We start from the raw sequence: 19979 nt of genomic DNA, 5'->3' as shown, positions 1-19979 counted from the left end.
GACCATCCTCGCTGTGTTGTTCCAACGCATTTGTTTATGTCTCTTACCACAGCATCCACCACATCATTCTGAACTTGTTTACAAGTGTGTTTCCTCCGTTAGATTATGAGTTATTTGAGGACATACCTCAATTTCTTCCTTCCCTGGTCCTGAGTACAGTGCTCAGCACAGAGAGGGCCCTTGATTGCTGTTAGCAGATAAAAGGTTTAAATGACAGATATGAGGGTGGGGCATGGAGTTAGCTGTCCTACTAAGGTAATGAACTAGCAGTCCTCCGGACATGCTTCCCCCTTTCCTGTCTCTGCCTTCAGTATGGTGCTCTCCTCTGCTCTTGACCTCTACATCTTGTGCATTTTTCCAGGTCCCATTCGGTGTTTTTTATGCAGCTTTCTCTAACATGGGGCATACCTCCTTGTCAGTGATCTCCAGCTCCTAGACCTGAATTCCCATATTTGATTGATGAGGGAATGGAAAACTGACTTCAGCCTCAAGTTGGGCAAGTTCATTGTATAGAATGGGAGCACAGTTCTGGGAAGCTCCTTGCCATTGTCCAGACAAGGATGAATATGGTTGAACAATCCAAAGGAGCCAAAGAAGAGGTCTTCTCTGTTACAATGGAGGACACCTAGTCCCTAGGCTCTGGTTGTGTTTCAATGCGATTGTGTATCAAAAGTCTTCTAGCTCAGCGTTTGAACTGTCTGTGCTTTCTGTGCTCTTTGTGACTGCGGTGGGGATGCCTCTAAGGGAGATATACTGACATCTTCTTTCTAGATCTTGCTGACCTTCTTGCCTAGACTTCTGAGCACAGCCAAACGTTAATAACACCACTTTTTCATTAGCAAGTTCTTAGCGGAGCACTATATCAGGTAAACCCAAATAAAAGTGCCAGGACAAATAGTTCAAACACTCCAGTGTCTCTGAGTGGCTGTCCTACCTGTAGTTAAACTAAAAGGAATGATCGCTGCTTTTCTTCCCTGGAGAGCTTTCACCAGTTTCAAAGTGGGCCAGTAACTCCCCAAACAGAAGAGGAAGCAAACTCTATTTAAAGAAGTGCCTGCTTGTTTCTGTTTTAGCCATTTTGGCAAACCACTTGAAAAATGAAATCTTTTGGCCTAAACTCAGTTAAATCTCAGATGCAATCACTGTGCCAAGATAATTCCAATTTAGCATCACCTTATATTATTTAAAGCTGTGAGTGAGGATGTATTCATAGGGGGGATTGAAAAGAACTGGCTTGGAATTCGGGAACTTGTGGGTTTGGTCTTGCTTGCTTGTAAAGGAGGGTCAGATGTCAAAGCATGCAGTAAATGGGGGTGAGGGACCAAAGGTAATCCCCTGGTTTATCCAGTCAATGAACATCTTTTTGAGCACTTTGTGCCAGATAGATACCATACTTAGTGCTAGAAATAAAGCAATAAATAAGACCCAATCTCTGCTCTTGAGAGGCTCGTGGGGATTCAAATATTTATAACCGAAATGAGAAGTCCTGAAAATACAAAGTGTTAAGTGGTGTATGTGGGACACCTACACTTAGGGAGGAGGATTCCTGTGAGCTGGAACTTAAAAATAAGTGAAGTTTGCATGAGGAGAAGAGCACTCTTGACAGAGGGAAGAGCTTGTGAGAAGACAGGAATGAAGAGGCAGGGAATGTTCTAGAAGCAAGAAGTGATGGCAGGAGATAGAATGTCAGGGGGGCATGAGGGACATAAGTTGAGGAGGATTCCTAACAGTCTGATACATCATAGTAAGGACTTAAGATTTATTCTGTAAGCACACAGAGTCATCAGTGATGTTTCACAAGCAAGGAAGTCAGCAATACCTGGAAAGCAGATGTTGGTAGACTTCCTCTCAGACAGACTTATGCACCGTGATCATGTTCCTTGTTTTGGAAAGAGAAGGCTGATGGTGGAATGAAAGATGCAGACCATGGGAAGTAGGAGGGATGCCTGAGTGTCAGATGAGAAACAAGGAAAGTCTAAACTAATGCACTTGGCATGGGAATCCCATCGTTTCATTTTGATGAGAAATGAATAGGATTCAGAGAAGGCGAAGGAGGGATTAAGGAAGGTTCTGATTTCCAACTTCAGTGATGAAGGATGGCCATTGTCACAGATGGGACCCAACAGGAGCGCTCTGGTTGGGTGGAGGAAGTGAAGGGCGAGTGAAGGGAAGATGAATTTGTCTGGAACATGTCAAGTCTGGGGAGTGTCTACAGAGCATCTTGGTCAATGGTTCACCAGACGTGATGCCTGGTCTACCCCAGACCTGAGGAATCAGAAAGTCTGGCCAAGAGGTGAGTCCCCCCAAAATCGCTCCTCCAGTGATTTTCATAAGATTCTCCTACCGCAGCCTGGTTGACAACTGCTTACGTAGGTGGCCTCCTATTCCCCTTGGAATAAAATCTACATGCCTTCCCATGGCCTAAAAAGCCCTGTGGTCCTGGCCTCTACCTACCTCAAGGACTCATCTTGACCCTGCTTCACTCATTCCAGTCAAACCCCACAGGCCTTGTTTCTATGCCTGGAACTCCCCAAAAGCTCTTCGTCTTCTTAGAACTTCTTCCTATGCTGTTGCCCCAGACCTTCCAGATCTTTCCATTTATGACTTTTGTGTATGTCACTAAGGCCTTAGCTTAAAGTGATCTCTTCAGAAAGACTTTCTATGTCTACCCAATCTAGAGAAAACAGCCCTTCTCAGGTCACTGCAACATAACTTTTTGTTGGCGTCACAGAACTTTTGTAATAAAAAAATATGTTGTTTATGATTTGGGGTGTTTGTGCGTGGGGGTGCTTGTTTTTCCCCACACCCACTTCTCCCCACATACATGCCACAAAAATAGGGCCACTGCCCTCATAACTCTAGTGTTTAGAAGTGTCATTGGAGCATACTAGGTACTCAGTTAACATCTGCTGAGGATCTGATTAGGGAGTGGGGGGAAGCAAGGAGGGAGGCAGGGGCACCATGGGAGCCCAGAGCATTTGGATCTGATTCAGAACACAAGAACCAAGGAGGTCTTCAGAAAGAAGTGAGGTTGGGTTGAGTCTTGAAAAACAAAGAGGCACCAACCAGGCTGAGAGAATGGGCTATTTGAGCAGGAGCGATCAGAGATGGGGCAGAGAAATGTCCTAGGGCTGAGGCTAGACCCTTGCTTAGGACCCCACAGAGCATCCCTTGGTTATTGACGAGTGATGCCGCAGGCCTTCACGCTGGCAGATCTGGTCCCTGACTCTGCTTCAGTCCTCTCTACGGAAGGGGTATGCCTCTGTGATACGTCTTCCCTTACATTTCTCAGTCTGGTTTCTTCTGTTAAATTCTTATCAACTACAAGCATAAAATTAAAAGGGGTAATTTGAAAAGAAAAAAAAAGGAAAAGGAGAGTTTGAAAAAAAAGAAAAACACCCAAAACCCTCCACTCCATTTTCTCTTTTTGGTCGACACCTGCAGGAGCCTTGTCTCTACTAAGGAAGCTCTGAGCATTTTCTGTTGTTAGATTGATTCTCTGCTGCGTGCTGTTTGTGTGAGATGCTGGCAAGGAGAATGCCAAGTGAGTGCTGTTGCTCTGGACCCCTCTAGAACATGAGAAGCCTATCTCCCCAGGGCACTCAAGAGAGCCAAGTTCTAAATAAAATAGAGCCACCTCTTCATGAAAACTCTTGTACACTGTATTCCAAGGACTTCTTTCTGCTTGTTGTCTTCAGCTGGCATTGAGAACTTGCAGGCAAGTCTCTCCCTCTTGCTTCCTTTATCCTCCCTCATGTCTAGCCCTTTCCTTTGACTCCCCATCAGAAATAAAACTCCACGAATTTAGAATCACTTAGTTATAAACATGAAGATGAAGCAGGCATGAATTCGAAACAATGGAAGTGAATATGTTCCTGACTCAGCATTTCCCCAATCGCCAGTCATCCACAGGTCACCTTGGTGGCTTTTCCTGTAGGAACGTGGTGTCATACTATTGTTATTTTTCTTTGAATAGACTTCTTGTTTCATTTTTTACTCATCTTCAACATTATGAAATCATCAATAAGATGCTGTATTTATTTTCTTAGAGATTCATATATCTATTTTAGAAAGAAAGCACGAGTGGGAGGGGCAGAAGGAGAGGGAGAGAAAATCTCAAGCAGACTCCATGCTGAGTGTGGAGCCCAACTCGGGGCTTGATCTCACGACCCTGACATCACGACCTGAGCTGAAACCAAGAGTCAGATGCTTAGCCAACTGCATCACCAGGGGCCCCAAGATGCTATACTTATATAGTTTCCCAAGACACGTTAAAATGATCAACAATAAACAATTAAAAATGTGTGTCCTCCTTCTCAATAAAACTGGGGGGAAAAGTGTCCTTTACCAATTAAAGTCATCAATGACATTTCCAGAACTTGGGAACCATCGGCCCAGGGCTAAGCCCTGACCAGGGTCCAACTGCCATGGTTGACCTCGCTGCTACTGAGGATTCTGAGCCGACCATCAAATGTTACGTGACTCCTGCAGGCCTGTTTCCTGCTCCTTCCCTGGGATCGAGTATTACTGATTTCCAAAGAGTGGTTTGCAGGTTGATCAATTAGTTAATATTCATGATCATGCTCTGCAAATCAAGAGAGTCAAAGACGTGCCGAATATCATGATTTGGAAAACACATGCTAAGCCGGAGTCTCCCTGCATGTCTCAAAGAAGAAAGTTCTCTTTCAGGCCCGTAGAACACTGCCCCTCCTGCAGCTTCATTTCCCTCTTTCCTCCTGCTGAATGTGTCATGGTCTCTCCAGTTTTGTGGCTTTTATCCACAGTCTTTCTAGTTTTTCCTTTGGGGCTCCACGGTGCGGATCGTACCATCGGCTCTGAAGATGTGGCTGCATGTTTTGTGACCTTCGCATAGATCTGTTTAGCTAGGTTTGGAAGGCAGTGAAGTGTTCCATATCAATGAGTCTTTAGATAATTAAAGCTTATCCTCCGTAAGCTCCCAAATATTTTTAAAAATCTGAACCGTTTTGATAGAATTCTTTCTAAATATATTACACACTTGATTGCCTTCTTATATCAAGGCAGTATAATTTCACCCAGGGAGATGGCAAAGTGTGGATAATAGAAGGAGCATCTCAAATCAGCCCGTATTTGTTTGTTCTTGTGGTTTTCTCTTTGACCCAAGAGTGACACCATCGCATGTTAATTAGGTTGATTTGTCGTTGCTATTGTTGTTGTTCTGAGTCCCAGGTCGTCTTCAAGGAGCTCACGACTTTACTGGGGGCAGTGACTATGGAAAGGCATCAAAGAGATAATTAGTGATAAATGCTGTGAGCATCTAAGAACATAGAGGGTCAAGGGCGAGTCAGGGTCTTATTTGGTCAGGACAAATGAATGAGAGAAATAAAAAGAAGATGCTTGAATTTTTAAAGTTGAGAAGTCCTTCTTGGGGTGCCTGGCTGGCTCAGTTGGAAAAGCATGGGACTCTTCATCTCAGGGCCGTGAGTTTGAGCCCTGTGTTGGGTCTAGAGATTATGAAACAAATAAATAAATAAACAAACTTTTTTTTTTTTTTAAAGAGAGAGAGAGAGAGAGAGAGAGATCCATCTTAAGGAGCAGCAAGTCAAATTTATTCGAACGGAGGCAAGAGTATGCTTAAAGACACGGAAGCCTGATAGAGTGATTTGTCTGCTGATGAAATTTGCAGAGACTGGAATATGAGAGTATATTTGTTTGCCCAGCCCATTGTCAACTTTACTTTGATTACAATGAGGAGTGCTGAAGATTTGTAAAGTGGTGTGATAATATCTAGCTTTTAGGAACATCCTTCTGGAGCATCCTGGCATTATTAAGTACCCACTACATACAGAGGTTTATCTAATCATGTATGGCAGAGAACTGACCAAAGCGGGACAAATTCCTTGCTCTCATAAAGGTAGATGGAGGGTGAAATGTCAATTGAGGCAATTAGGAGATAAATTGAATTTGTCTAAGTTTTGAGAGATCTTTGCATGTGTAACTGATCAAAATTGATCAGATGTAGAAGGCCATTCCAGGAACACTCCCAGGATTCAGGCTCAGGTGGTGGACTGTTGGTGGTGAGCGTTAACTGGGACAGATCAGCAGCTCTTGAGGGAAGAAACTATCTCATCTCCTGTTAAAAACATTCTCTGGCACTGTGGATGTAGTCCCCCTCTAGTCTGATCCAAATAATCATTCTCTCTTCCATGCTACCTCTAAATCTTGTACATGACTTCTAATCTTGCTTCTATTATTAGATTACAACTTACATGTTTGCTTGACTTTCTCTCCTACTGTTCTCTGAGATCTCATCTATCTCTGCAAGCTCAGGACCAAGTGCCTAGATACTTGGTACTTTGAGAAACCTTAGTGGAATTATCAGTAGCGAATGGAAGAAGCTGAGGGGAAGAACAAGGGGTTTTGACTGGAGGGTGCGGTGAGCAAAGGAGTAACCAAGAAAGATGATTTGTTTAACTTTGAACATGTTGAACTGGGAGGGCCTGTGAGACATGAATATAAAGAGAAAGAACAGAGCCTTGGATATAGATGTGGGATTCATTGGAATGTGTTAAGGTACAGGTGTGGATGATGTTCTGTGGGTAACATGTTTCTAAGCATTTTCCTCTTGGAGTAGCACAGAAAGGGCTCAGAATAAAGGGTAGGGGGTAGTGGAAGACAATTCTAAGGTAACCTAGAAATGAAAAGAGAGCAAGACAGGGGATAGAAGCAGAGTTTCCAGAGAGGTAGGAGGCAGACAAGGGAGTAATGTCATTAGAGTCAAAGAACAGTAGAATTTCAAGGAGGCCAGTGCCAAATAGCACAGAGATATCAACTAGATAAGGATGTTCACTAATCCGGCAACCACTCTGGCTAGGGTTCAGCGTCATGGTGTAATGGTGGGACCAAAGCCAGGCTTGTAGCAAGATGGTGCGAAGCAATACACCTGTTGAATGCAGAGTGTTCTTCCAAGAAGCTTCAAAAAGGGAAGGAGTAGAAAAGCGTCATTCCTGAGGGGGATGGGAGCTATCACAGAAGCCAGAGAGAGGTTCCTACATTGAGAAAGACTGAATATATTTTCTACTGAAGTGACAAGAAGAGGCTGGGACACGAAGGAGGAGATTCCTGGTGGATCAAGTCCCCTGAGAAGCATAGAAGAGACAGAGAACAGATGGAGGAGTTGACTTTGGGCATGAAGGAGGTATCTGATTCTTCCAGGACAGGAGGGAACAGCACTTGGAGCAAAGGGGGGAGGTGCTCGAGGAATGCATGGTGGTTGGCCTGAATGTCCTCTGTGAAGGGCAGCACTTGGATGTGCAAAGCCAAGAAAGAAAAGAATGGAAGGAGGAGGCTGGGGGCCTCAGGAAAAGTCTTGAAGACTTGGAACCACACCTTGAGGATGGGAAGAAGGAACCGACCATGGGCGTGTAGAATACCAGAGAAACTAGTGCCCCATGCATCTGCCCTGCCTGACTTCCATGGTTGATGCCAGGTGCCTGAATTGCCTACTATCCAGATTCCAGAAACCCCCCTGGTGTCTCCTTGCAGCCAGCCCACAAGTCATATCATTTATAATAAAATAAATTATAAATGCCCAATCATTTATCCTTCCCCTATGTGTTGAGGTGGGAAGGAAGAGCTTCCAGGAGGAAGCAGCTAAAACACTGCCGCTTGCAAACAAAAGATGCTTTCTTTTCTGTCCCTGCCCACTATCCCCTTTGAAGTATTTGGCTGGTGGGGGTTTAAGTGTTACTCTTCTGCACATAGAAACTGTCCTGAGAGTTGATCTTAAGAATTTCCTCTGCCTTTCCCTGCTACCCTCCACCCCGTGTGTGGGCTGCACGGAGTTGTTTCCTCCATGGTAAAGGATCCTCAGAAGCTGTGCTTTTATGTCTGTGGGTCAGTTTTTGGTAGTTATTCTGTTTCTTCCCTCCTTTTGTCATTTACTCCTTGGATAGCTCTTGGGCCGGCGTCTTCGAGCTTTCATAACAAAGTATGACAAATTGAATGGTTTAAACAATAGAAATTTATTCTCTCACATCTAGAGGTTAGAAGTCCAAGATCAAGGTGTCAGTAGGAGCATACTTTCTCTGCAGGTGCCAGGGAAGAGTTCTTCCTTGTCTCTTCCTGGCTTCTGGTGGTTGCCTGCAATCCTTGGACTCCCTTGGTTTGTAGTTGAGTTACTCAAATCTTGACTCCATGTGCATATGGCCATCTTCCTCGTGCATGTGTGTGTCTGGATACAGATCTGTCTAGATCTGTCTTAGGAGGAGAGCAGCCATTGAATTCAGCGCCCACCCAACTCCAGTATGACTCATCTTAACCAATTATACCTGCAACACCTCTATTTCCAAATAAGGACACATTCTGATGTTTGGGAAGACCATACATTTGGGGGGACTCTAGTCAGCCCAGGACAGCCCTCCCTGTGTTTCCTGTTATAAATGTACTCTGTGTGTACTAGGACATTAGTGTAGCCAAGCATGACCTCTCACTCCCCAGCCTTCCCCAGTGTCCGGAGCCAGCCCACTCTCTCTAGTCTTTAAGCTGCCTCCAGCCCCCCATTCCATTTTCTGGGACTCTTTCCCACCAGATTTCCTAGTGAGGAAATATTTCTCTCTTTACTGTAAAAGGTCTAGGCCATGTCTGCTCTCCTCCGAGTGTAGCTCCCACAAAGATGTAGCTTGGAGAAACCTGACATGTAGCCAGCCCCCAGTGGGGTGGAGAGGCAAGGCTCTAGAAAAGGGTCAGAGGTGCTTTCCTCTAAGCAGTAACTACTAGTATCTAGAAGATTTTTTCAGAGTCTTTGTACCAAATGCAAGCTACCCACCCACCTGAGACCCCCCAAATTCTCTTAAACTGAAATATTAGAAACTCATGTTATTTTGGATTGCAGAGTATGTGTGTTTGCTGATAAGTATATTTGTTTCCAGAGATCCCAGGACTTATTATTATTACTATTACTACTACTACTATTACTATTATTAATATTATTATTATTATTTTCCTCTTTTTCCATACCCAGTTATAGTCATTTGCTGACAATTTAGCCATGAGGTATGATTTTTGCCCTTTCCTGATTTCCATTTTTAATTTACAGACTTCCACTTGACCTACTTACGAGGGAATTAAGGCTTACAATCTGTAGGTCCCCTTTACCTTCTTTACCCTAGTGCTGAGCTACACGGAGACAGGTGCGCCTTCTTCCCCCTGACACCAGAGGAACATCCATCAGGGAACTGTGCTGGCCCTTTCTTCGGTGACCCTCTGTTCTTGATCACAAGCTGGGGGTCCATATATCTATGGCCAACACCTTCACTCATTCACTGCTTTCCTCAGAAGCCTTTCCCCCACCTGTTGTTCTGACGTGGAGGGAAGTCTCCTTACGCAACACACTGGACAGCTGCTGTCCCAGTCCTCAGCATTTTCTCGGAGCTGGGTTTCCCCCAACTGCAGATAGACTGCCTCCCCACCTTCAGACAAGGACACACGGTGTAAACCTGAGCTGAATCAGGGGACTTGCAGTGGCTGCCACACAGAAAAGCGCAAATGGCAGTATTTGTAGGATGGCAGAAATGGAACGGGGAGGAAATGTACAGAGGAGTAAACAGAGATACTTGTGCAACGGAAGAATTACCTCTCCCCATTTCCTCTCCATTCAGGAGTTGCCTCTTGGCCCGTCCTTGGTTTCCCATATTTCCATAAATTCTTATTATGCAGCGTGTCTGTTCCTCTTACCATTGATTTTCACTTTTAATCCACCTTGGCTTTTTTTTTTTTCCCCCTGGTTGGAATATTTATGACTGGGTAGCTCGTAGTGATTTTGGTCATGCATTAATTTATCTTTGAATACTTTCCATTTCCTTCGTGGCTTTCTCTTCAACAGCTTTATCCTGTTTTCATTTCCCTCAGCACTTTCCCCTCTCTTCCAAAATTAGCTCTACTAAAATTTAATGTCTTTAGTTTCCCCTTCTGCTGTGGCTTCAATTCTCCCTGGTATCAACACGACTATTATTAGCCAATCCCTTTGCTCCTGGGCAAGGCTGTCTCTCCACCCTCCCACCCCCTCCCACCCGTTCCACCATGCCCTTGGTCCTAGATCCAGACACACAGGGCTGATCACAGTGCCCCTTGTGCCATGGTTGGCACGAAGAGCTGGCCTGCGTGGGGCTGGGGGGGCACCTCTCGCGAATGTTCTCTCTGCTTCCTGGCGTGTCCTACTTTGTTGCAGAGGACAGGGTGTCCAGCTAGCGGCGCCCCCATTCTGATGCCATCCACGCCGCCTAGACTTCCGTGACAGCACGCCCGTGCCGTTACAGCACGAATTCCCTCGGGACCGGTAAAAGGGAACGTACGCAAGAAAACCACAGAGTGCTTTTTGTAACGTGCTGCATTTTCTGACACTGCGAAACGCTCACGTGGCGTGGGCACGCGCTCCCTCTCAGCTTACCACTGTCAAGATGTTCAGTCTGGGCTTGCTCGCCGCTTCTTTTAGGGTATTTTATTCAGCATTAAACTTGAAAGCCTAATTTGATGGACACCGCAGAAAGATTGATGCAGAAATTGTTGCTGTTTATGCTCTCAGCCTTCTGGAATAGCGGAAAAATACTCACCTCTCCTGAACATTTGCTCCACTGCAGTTGCCAAATTATCTAGCAGCCACTCTCCAATCTGACAGCATGGTATTTATTTTTAAAAAATTATGCATTGTGGTGTCTGTTTCTGTCTATGACAGGTTCCTTATAATAACGCTAATGTTTTGTCTTTACCTGGTGCCTTTTAATTCAAGAATCTTCTAGGGCTTTGGGCGCTCATCACCTCTGTGGAATTCCACCCAAGAAGAGGCAAGGAGGGAGATGAAGATAGAAGAACAGAAGAGTTATGTGGCAGGCCCTCAGCAGCCCCGGGTCTCAACCACTAGGACGGTCTTTTATCTCCAGTTGAGAAGCTCATTTTTCTTTCTGTCGCCCCGTTCCACACTCACCGCCCCATCCCTGCTTTTTGTTAGCCGTAAAGAGCCTCCCAGATCTCTCCCTTTCGCTCTGCCACCCTCTCCCTCCCCTCACCGTTCATACTCTCTAAGATGGGGGGCAAGTGAGGGTTCTTCCATTCCCAAGGCACCATGACATCAGAAGTCCCATTCTTCTCTTTTGCTCTTTCTTGACCACATTGGAATAGTCACGACGTGGGATCCTAATGGGTTAGTACGAGGACTGGGTGAAAAGATGGCCTTTCTTTTCTAAAGGGAAGAAATACAACAAGGCTTCCATGGACGCTTCTCATCTAACAGTCCCTCTCCATAGCCCCATTTGGTATTTGACATGCCTTTGCTTATTTATAAACAAATAGAAATTATGTTGATTCGGGTCCTTCCCATTGGTACCCATCTGGAGCAAGAAGCTGTGTGGTAGGGATTGGGCTGCGGCACAGAGATGAGATGAGAATGTGCGGACTCCCTTGGAGGAGCTCACTGTCTAGCTGAAGCATGCGGGTGAGTAAATACACACGTTCCAAGGAGAAATACAAGGGCGGCTAGTACCGTAAGGTAATGCCGCATACAGTTCGGGGACCCAGGAAACATTTTCTTTAAAGAGATGGGAATCGAAATGGCTTTTAGAGGATAAAAACAACATTTAAAGATTAAGACTGGGGAGAGAACAATGAAGATAGAACAATGAAGATTGACAGAGAACAGAAAGTAGCCCACATTGGCTCAAAAGAAGAGCAGAAGTAGGGAGATCAGAGGGAAAAAAATGATTCAATCATTCATTGGAATTTTGTAGGTCCCGATAGCAGATGAAAATGTCTACCTCACTTTAAGGGTGGAGAGCTGCCTGTGTACCGGACAAGGCCAAGAACAGAGCTATCATTAGGAAAACCAATCTGGAAATAGTGTGTAGAAGAAACTAGCATAATGAGACTTACAAATGGAGTAAAGGGAGCGGGAGTGATTTTATAGATGAAAGAGTTGTGACCCGAAAACATTGCCATCCTTGGGCTCAATAGGCCCAATAATTAATTTCCAAGGCCCTAAAGTCACTTATGTCTTGATGTCAGAGCAACCAAGCAGAAGCATCTACTACTAATTGAAAAACTCAGCAGTAACATCTCTGACTTGCAGGAATGCATTCATACTGTTGTGGAATAGATGCAAGGGGGGTTCCTAGGGTAAGCTATTGCAAGGTATCATTGATGTGAATTACTGAATTCACATCAATGTCCTTTCCCCTTGTGCAGACTCCGCTCCATGTGTTCTAAATCTTTTTCCAAGAAAAGCTTTCCTACTAAGATATGAAAGCTTACATTTCAAAGAGAAGAGAAAAGAGAAAAAAATCAGGATTGATTGAACACGCACACCCAAACATGCATCTATCCACACCGAGAAACTAGAGCTATTTCGTTGGCCTGTTGGCAGTGGTGCCGTTTAGTCAGAATGGCCGCTAGAAATTGCTGGACCATTGGCTCTCAAAGGAACAGTGCTTGCCCACTGGTTAGAGTTGCGGAGACTGCCCACGGGGGCACAATGTCTCTAAAACTACAAGTCAGGCAAGGGTGTTGGAGGGTGGGAGTTCTCGAAGGGACCCAGATCTTGAGGTTGCATTTTCCTTTGGGGTACTCTGTCATTTGCTAACATTTCTACTCCTGGTTGTTAATGTTGAGTTGACCTTGAAATCTACGTAGCTAACAAATGCCCCCAGTTGATGCCTGCATACCATTTGGATGACAGTAATAGATACCAAGGCATGTAGCTTTATTCATTTTCAATTAGCAAGGAAATCTGGGTCTCTTCTTCGTGGCTCAGTAATCGTAACCTTGTATCTGTATGTGTGCATAGCAAGTGTCTGTGTGTGTGTGTAAGTGTGCGTGTGTGTGTGTGCATGCATGCATACTGTGGTTTCACATCTGCTTTTACAGCATTTTTCCAACCAACAAGACAACCTGCTTACCCAATCAACAGCTGTGACCTAAGCAGAGTTATGGGCCAGAAGGGAGTTTGTCCTAGGTGAGCTCACCGTGCTCAATGGAACCTTCTCTAGGGTTTTTTTTTCCCCCAGTTGGATCTATATCAAAAGCCCTCCGCCCAGGTATGTAAAGTTCTTATAACTCAACCTTCTTAGAAAAACAAAAGCTGTATACTGCTTGTCATTTGTTCCAACTCCCTTGTAGTCACTGTGATGTTGCAACCCTAGTGTGAGCCAGGGAGAAAAATGTGGCCAAATATATCATATTCCACCAAATTTATCCTGAAATGTCATTTTAAAAAACTACACATTTGTCAAAAATCTGATGTGACATGGGTACCTCGAAGTAGTTACCCCATTGGTTAAGCTTAACTGAGAAATCTGGTTGTGTCTTAGCAGCCACTAGCCCACTACTAATGGTTTGGTCTATGGACTATTGATAGCAGGCCAAGATCTATTTGTCACCATCTTTGCAATGGCTCTACTCAGAAATAAGCTCATTGGTCTTAAATTAGTGGACAAATATGGAGATGTTTATCACTTAATTAGAGCAATGAGGTTTTAGACCTTAATAGTATGATTCACTACTTCAGAAAACAGAATGACTTAGAGTATGCCAGAAGCTGAAACTACCCTTATTCTGTGAAAAGTAGAATTTTATTTCATATATATACATACATGCATAGACACACACACACACACATACATCTATACCAATTGTGCTGGTAGAAACATATATTGGAAAGTGAAAGAACTTCAAGTATATTTTTTAAATTATGAATTTTTAAAGAAAATTAAAATAATAAGTAATATAAATGGTACACAGAAATTTGCATTCATGTATTTTAAAGCTAAATTTCTTTTTTAAAATTTTTAAGCCGAGTGCCATGGATACACAGTGTTATATTAGTTTCAAGTGTACGATACAGAGATTTGGCAAATTCTGTGTATTCCTCAGCGCTCACCATGATCAGTGTACTCTTTAATCCCCATCTGATTTTTCCTCCACCCCCCAACCTCCCCTCTGGTAACCCTCAGCTTGTTCTCTAGTTAAGAGTCATATTTAGGAGTCTGGTTTTTTGTTTGTCTCTTTTTTTCTTTCTTTCTTTGTTTTGTCTCCTAAATTCCCCATATGGGTGAAATCATGGGATATTTATCTTTCTCTGACTGACTTATTTCATTAGCATTATACCCTCTAGATCCATCCATTGTTACAAATGGTGAGAGCTCCTTCTTTTGATGGCTGAGTAATATTCCACTCTGTCTATAAACCACTTATTTATCCAACCATCTGCTGATGGCCACTTGGGCTATGTCTATAATTTGTCTATTGTTGATAATGCAGCTATAGATATCGGGGTGCACGTGCCCCTTCAAATCAGACCTTTTGTATCTTTTGGTTAAATACCTAGTAGTGCAATTGCTACAAAAAACAAGGTAGTTCTATTTTTAACTTTTTGAGAGACCTCTATAGTCTTTTCCATAGTGTCTGCAACAGTTTACATGCCCACTAACAGTGCGTGAGTGGTTTTTCTCCACATCCTCGTGAACACTTGTTTCTTGTGTTTTTAATTTTAGCAATTCTGACAGACGGGAGGTGATATCTCACTGTGGTTTTGATTTGTATTTCCCTGATGATGAATGATGTTGAGCATCTTTTCATGTGTCTGTTGGTCATCTCTGTGTCTTCTCTAGAAATGTCTGTTCATGTCTTCAGCCTATTTTTTAATTGGATTGTTTGTTTTTTGGATGTTGAGTTATATCAGTTCTTTATATATTTTGGATACTAACCCTTTATCAAAATGTCATTTGCAAATATCTTCTCTTATTCTGAAGATTGTTTTTTAGTTTTGTAGATCGTTTCCTTTGCTGTGCAGAAGCTTTTCATTTTGATTCAGTCCCAGTAGTTCATTTTTGTTTTCTTTCCCTTGCCTCAGGAGACATAGGTAGAAAAATGTTGCCGTGGCCAATGTCAGAGACAAAGAAAGCTAAATTTGTTTTTTAAACTATATTCCTTTCTTACTCTTTTAAAATTGAGATATAAATGTATCTGAATGACATATAACAATAGATTAGTTTCAGTTTGTCTTTTATTAAACTTATATAAATGGATTAATAAATGGTCACTTTGCTTTTATATTTTGAGTTTGTTCCAGAATACATGATTAAAATAGATTTTTTTTCCCCAGAAGTCTATAATAGCCACTTTTGGAAATCACCATTAAAAACTCTACAAGTACGCTGGTTGTTTGTCTTTAAATGTGTATTTTATGTTTCTGAATGCAGATATAAAGATAAGAAAGAGACTGAGGAATTGAGGAATTATGCCTCCTGTTCTCCAAGTGGACGTTGGAGCATAGATGGAGCCAAGGAATCCCTGCATTAGTTTCTTAAAATTGAATTTTCATTGGTGTCAGCAGCTTAATTCCCCCCTCCCTTAAGCAGTCATTTTGTTCCCCCAAATACTATGGTTTCTGCAGAGGTCATACTGTTTAATCTTCCCAGTTTCAGAGTTTGAAAGTGATTTACAGTGTAGTGACCATATGATGTGGACTAGTACATGCACATCTCAAGGCAAGCTGGGAGTTACTATGTCCATTTTGTGAGGACCAAGTTCTTCGCCCTTGTTTCTAAAATCCTCCATTTCCTTGTGTAAAAATGTGTTGGAAGTTATTTTCTCACATGATAAACTAGATGCCACCTGATTCGTGTTCATAGGTCTCAGACTTCACCGTCCTTTTCCGTAGTTATTCTTTATTCACCCCACCTCACCCCCCAGTCCATGCCGATGATTAAAGGATGGAAAACCATCCTTTAAAAAACCACGTACGTTCCATCTTGGGGATCATCCTTTTAGGAAGAAAGAGAGAAAAATCATCTCTACAGAGTGGTAAGGTCCTGGATGGACAAGGTGAGCATTTGTGAGTGCCATGCGGGATCCTATGAAGTCCCCCACCTTGTTATCACCAAGGAGACCCCATGGTGGGAGGCCAGTGGCATGTGGTCTCGGAGAGAAGCAAACAACTCTCAGGATATTCCTTCTTCGACTGAGTAAGAGCCCATGTTGATTTGTTTGCCATGGCTACAGCTGGAATGAGAGAAAGAAGAGACTGGAAAGATCTGACGTGGTCCAAGACACCCCCTCTGATAAAACTCGCACATTTGCGAGAGCGATCTTCCTAAAGCATGGATGTCATCACACCCGCCTCTTCTTTAAAACACTATTATTTGAATCAGTGGTTTTCACACTATGGTTGTCAGAGTCCTGGGGTCTAAGGTGATGCTTAAAACCAAAGTGGGGGCCAGGGGCAGAGTTTGAATCCTCAGCTTGTGTTTCACTAGGAAAGAAGATGATAGCTGCTAACAATAGGTTTAAAATTCTTAGCATGGAAAGGATATGGCTATTAACTTGCCACACATTCATCCATTGAATATTTAATGGCTGAACTGAGATTTGAAGGGCGAACAGAAGTGCAGCCCCAAGGAGAGCCGGTGAGGCTGGAGCAGGGGTCAGGGTCAGAGAGAATATGGAGACTGATGAGGGCAGAATAGGGAAGAAGCAACCCATGCAGAACTCCACCGGCTTTGTTAGGAAATTTTGTCTCAAAAGCAATGGTGAGCCCTTAAAAACTTTGTGAGAAGGGGTGATGAAATAAAAAATCTGGGTTTTTGAAAGATCATTCTCATCTTGAATTGGAATCAAATCAGCACCTGATCTGAGAGGCATGGTGCTATAATGGTGGGGAAGGGTACAATACCAACAACTGAGGGGATGGTGTCCGTCCAAGAATCAGACACTCCTCAGGAGCTCCAGATAGGCTTAGAGATTTGGTTGACTGTAAGAAGACTGGGGTTGGGATGAGGAGACCACAGAGGATGGGGATCTCAACTCCAAAGGCAATGACCAGGCTCAGAGCCATAAGGGTGATGCCCAAAAGAACAGGTGAGTCAAGAAACACCACTATAAATTCTGAAAAGACCCAAAGGATGGCCCCATCAACAAAACAGGGGCGGAAATCCTGAAAGACTGGATAATAACACCAAAGAGACGTCTTTCAGCTAGAAGGGATGAAAAGCTCATACGTTTTGTGCCATCGGCATAAATGCGGCTAAAAAGCACGATGAAATTAGTAATGGGGGGGGGGCCTGGGTGGCTCAGGGGGTTGAGCCTCTGCCTTTGGCTCAGGTCATGATCTCAGGGTCCTGGGATCGAGCCCCACATTGGGCTCTCCTCAGCAGGGAGCCTGCTTCCCCCTCTCTCTCTGCCTGCCTCTCTGCCTACTTGTGATTTCTCTCTGTCAAATAAATAAATAAAATCTTAAAAAAAAAAAGAAATTAGTAATGGGAAGTAAAGTATGTAAATTCAAAGCCAATATATAACCAATTGAGCCAGCCCTGCGAAATGACTCACTTTAGGTGCCTTCGAAACAGAGTAACCTTTTACAATTTGATTTCCTTGTAGATGCCAGCTCCATTGATTTGGGGAGCTGCACATTTAGAAACAATTGCTGATCTTGATAATGACCCCTCCCTATGGCTCTGAAGGAGGTTTGCAAATTGTCATTTTGGACTCAGTGTGAATACAAGTTTGAATACTCACTTTGAATTGCAATTAGATTATTAAAATAAATGCATAACATGTAAGCATATTAATTGACAATAGGATATATAACTCTGGGTAGCTCAGAAATCTGCACTGATCTGATCATTGTCCTCTGACCCTTTTTGGCAAGCTCTCTTGGAAACTAGATCATCATAGGGGGATTGGTGGGTGCAGCATCAGAATTGGACTAGAATGTTTAATGGCATCAAATTCTGAGAGGTGGATAGATCCCTCCCTGAGATAGGGACCCAGCTCCCATCGGCCTCAGAGCACCTTCTCCTCTAAGTGGCGCTTAGATACACCTTACCAAAGTTTGTCTCTATGACTTTTCTTTCTCTTTGTGCCATAATCTTTTCACGTCCAGCCATTGATTTCTCAGATATTTGCCCACACAGATAAAGAGCCACTGGTCAGGAATTGCTATTTCTTTATATCAAGAGCTTCCTACCAAGTTTGAAATAAGTGCAAATCCTGATGCTTTTTACAGTGTAAGAACCAAACTCAAGTACCTTTCAGCCTTCATGAGAGTTAAGTCCCGTTATTTAGAAGTTAACCAGTTGGAATTTCATTGTACAGCAGCCTCTGATGAATGAACACAGTCATTCCATTGACCCGATCACAAATGTGTCCTTCTTCAAAGGTGAGTAATTTTAATTTTCATGCCTCAGCTGCTGAATCTGCAGTCTTTGACTTTGTAACCACACACTATGCGGGGTAAACCTAGAGGCAAAGTCAAGAAAGTGGAGACTCAAGGGAACTGTTCTCCGTCCTTCCCTTCCCCCGCCTCAGTTCTTGCCTCTTCTCATCTATCCCTTTTCCTGCCACTCCGAACCCAGCTTCCCCTCCTCCTCACCCCAGTACATATGCGAGAGTCCCGCTGAGGTATGGAGTGAGATCCCGCGCTGGGCAGAGAAAATGGCTGTGACATGCTTTCACCCTCCCCAGCACTTCTCGAAGTCATGGTCCCAAACCCCATCTGCTTCCTTTGCCTCTGTCCTTGTCCCCTGTTGGCCTAGCTCACCCCAGTTACTCTTCCTTTTCATCTCTGTGTGGAAATGAAGGCAAGTGGGTGTGTGTAGGGGGTTGAGAAATTAAATTGGAGTGGAATGGGCTGAAATGAACTGGAAGCCAAGAGAAGAGCCATCCACCCACTACAACAGAAACAGCCTCCGAGGAAGAAGATTGGATTGAGAAGAACCCCAGGTAGAATCCCATGACCCTATCGCTTTTTCATTTTCTTTTCCCAGCTGGACTTTCCACACTATAGGACTTCTTCCTTAAAAAAGGGAAAAGGGATGAGCCGATGTCAATGTGTGTGCTTCTGCTCAACCCAGGAGCTGAAAAGGGAGGCTCAGTTCTGGGTCCAAGACATTCTGGGTCCAAGGCTCAGTTCTGGGTCCCATGTCTTGGACCCGGAACTGTCATAGCACCTAACATAGTACCTGTCATAGCACCTAACATAGTACCCTGTCATAGCACCTAAGCCAAGGCCCTTCCTTTGGCTCGTTTGTTGGAATAGCAGGTGGCATCATGATCTAGGCCTTTCCTGGACAACAGAGATGGATAATGGTAAGAAGATTCAGCAGGGACCCTTGAATGAGTTACATCAGTTTCAGGTAAAATTTTTATTTTATACAGAGCATGTGAACACAGAAGGAAGATCAGAGAGAGATGGAGAGAGAGAGAATCTTTTTTTTTTTAAGATTTTATTTATGTATTTATTTTTGAGAGAGAGAGAGGGAGAAAGTAAGCCATCAGGGGCAGGAGCAGAGGGAAAGGGATAAACAGACTCTGTGCTGAGAGCAGAGCCCAACACAGGGCTTGATCCCCCGACCCTGAGATCACGACCTGAGCCGAAATCAAGCGTCCCATGCTTAACTGACTGAGCCACCCAGAGGCCCCCAGTTTCAGGTAACTTTAATGACACATCATTTCCATTTGAGTAAGTGACTAGGTGGACAGTTATTACACAAAGGTAGCCAATCATGATAAAGTTTGACACTTGACAAATAAAGCCAGTCGTGATAAAGTTGCTTTGAGGTATGTTTTCTGCTGTGCTTCTAATAATACCAAAAATCCTCCAGTATTTTTTGTGGTTAGGGCCTTGGTGGGTTACGCCTCCCTTCCAGGACATTTTCCTGGTACATTATGTCAGGCCCTCAGTGCTCGGCTATAATTGCCAACTAAAAACAGAAAGGAGGAAGAAAATTCCTACTTTAGAATCATGACAGGTTGGCAGGCTGCATGGTGGGGTGAAGGCTCCGGAAGGTTTATCTGCTTCAACGATATTCATTCCCCTGCCGCGCTCACAGTAAAGCTCAGGCAGGACTCAGATGGCATTTCCATTAACGCGCCCATCCCAGTTCTCTCTGTTTCTTCTGTTCTCCAAAACTGATCAGTTTGTTTTTGTTTTTTTTTAAGTGTCCTCAGGCTAAAAT

The sequence above is a fragment of the Lontra canadensis genome, unplaced genomic scaffold (assembly GCF_010015895.1).
Source record: "Lontra canadensis isolate GAN:19392208 unplaced genomic scaffold, GSC_riverotter_1.0 scaffold21, whole genome shotgun sequence".
NCBI lineage: Eukaryota > Metazoa > Chordata > Mammalia > Carnivora > Mustelidae > Lontra > Lontra canadensis.
This window is presented reverse-complemented; position numbering follows the sequence as displayed.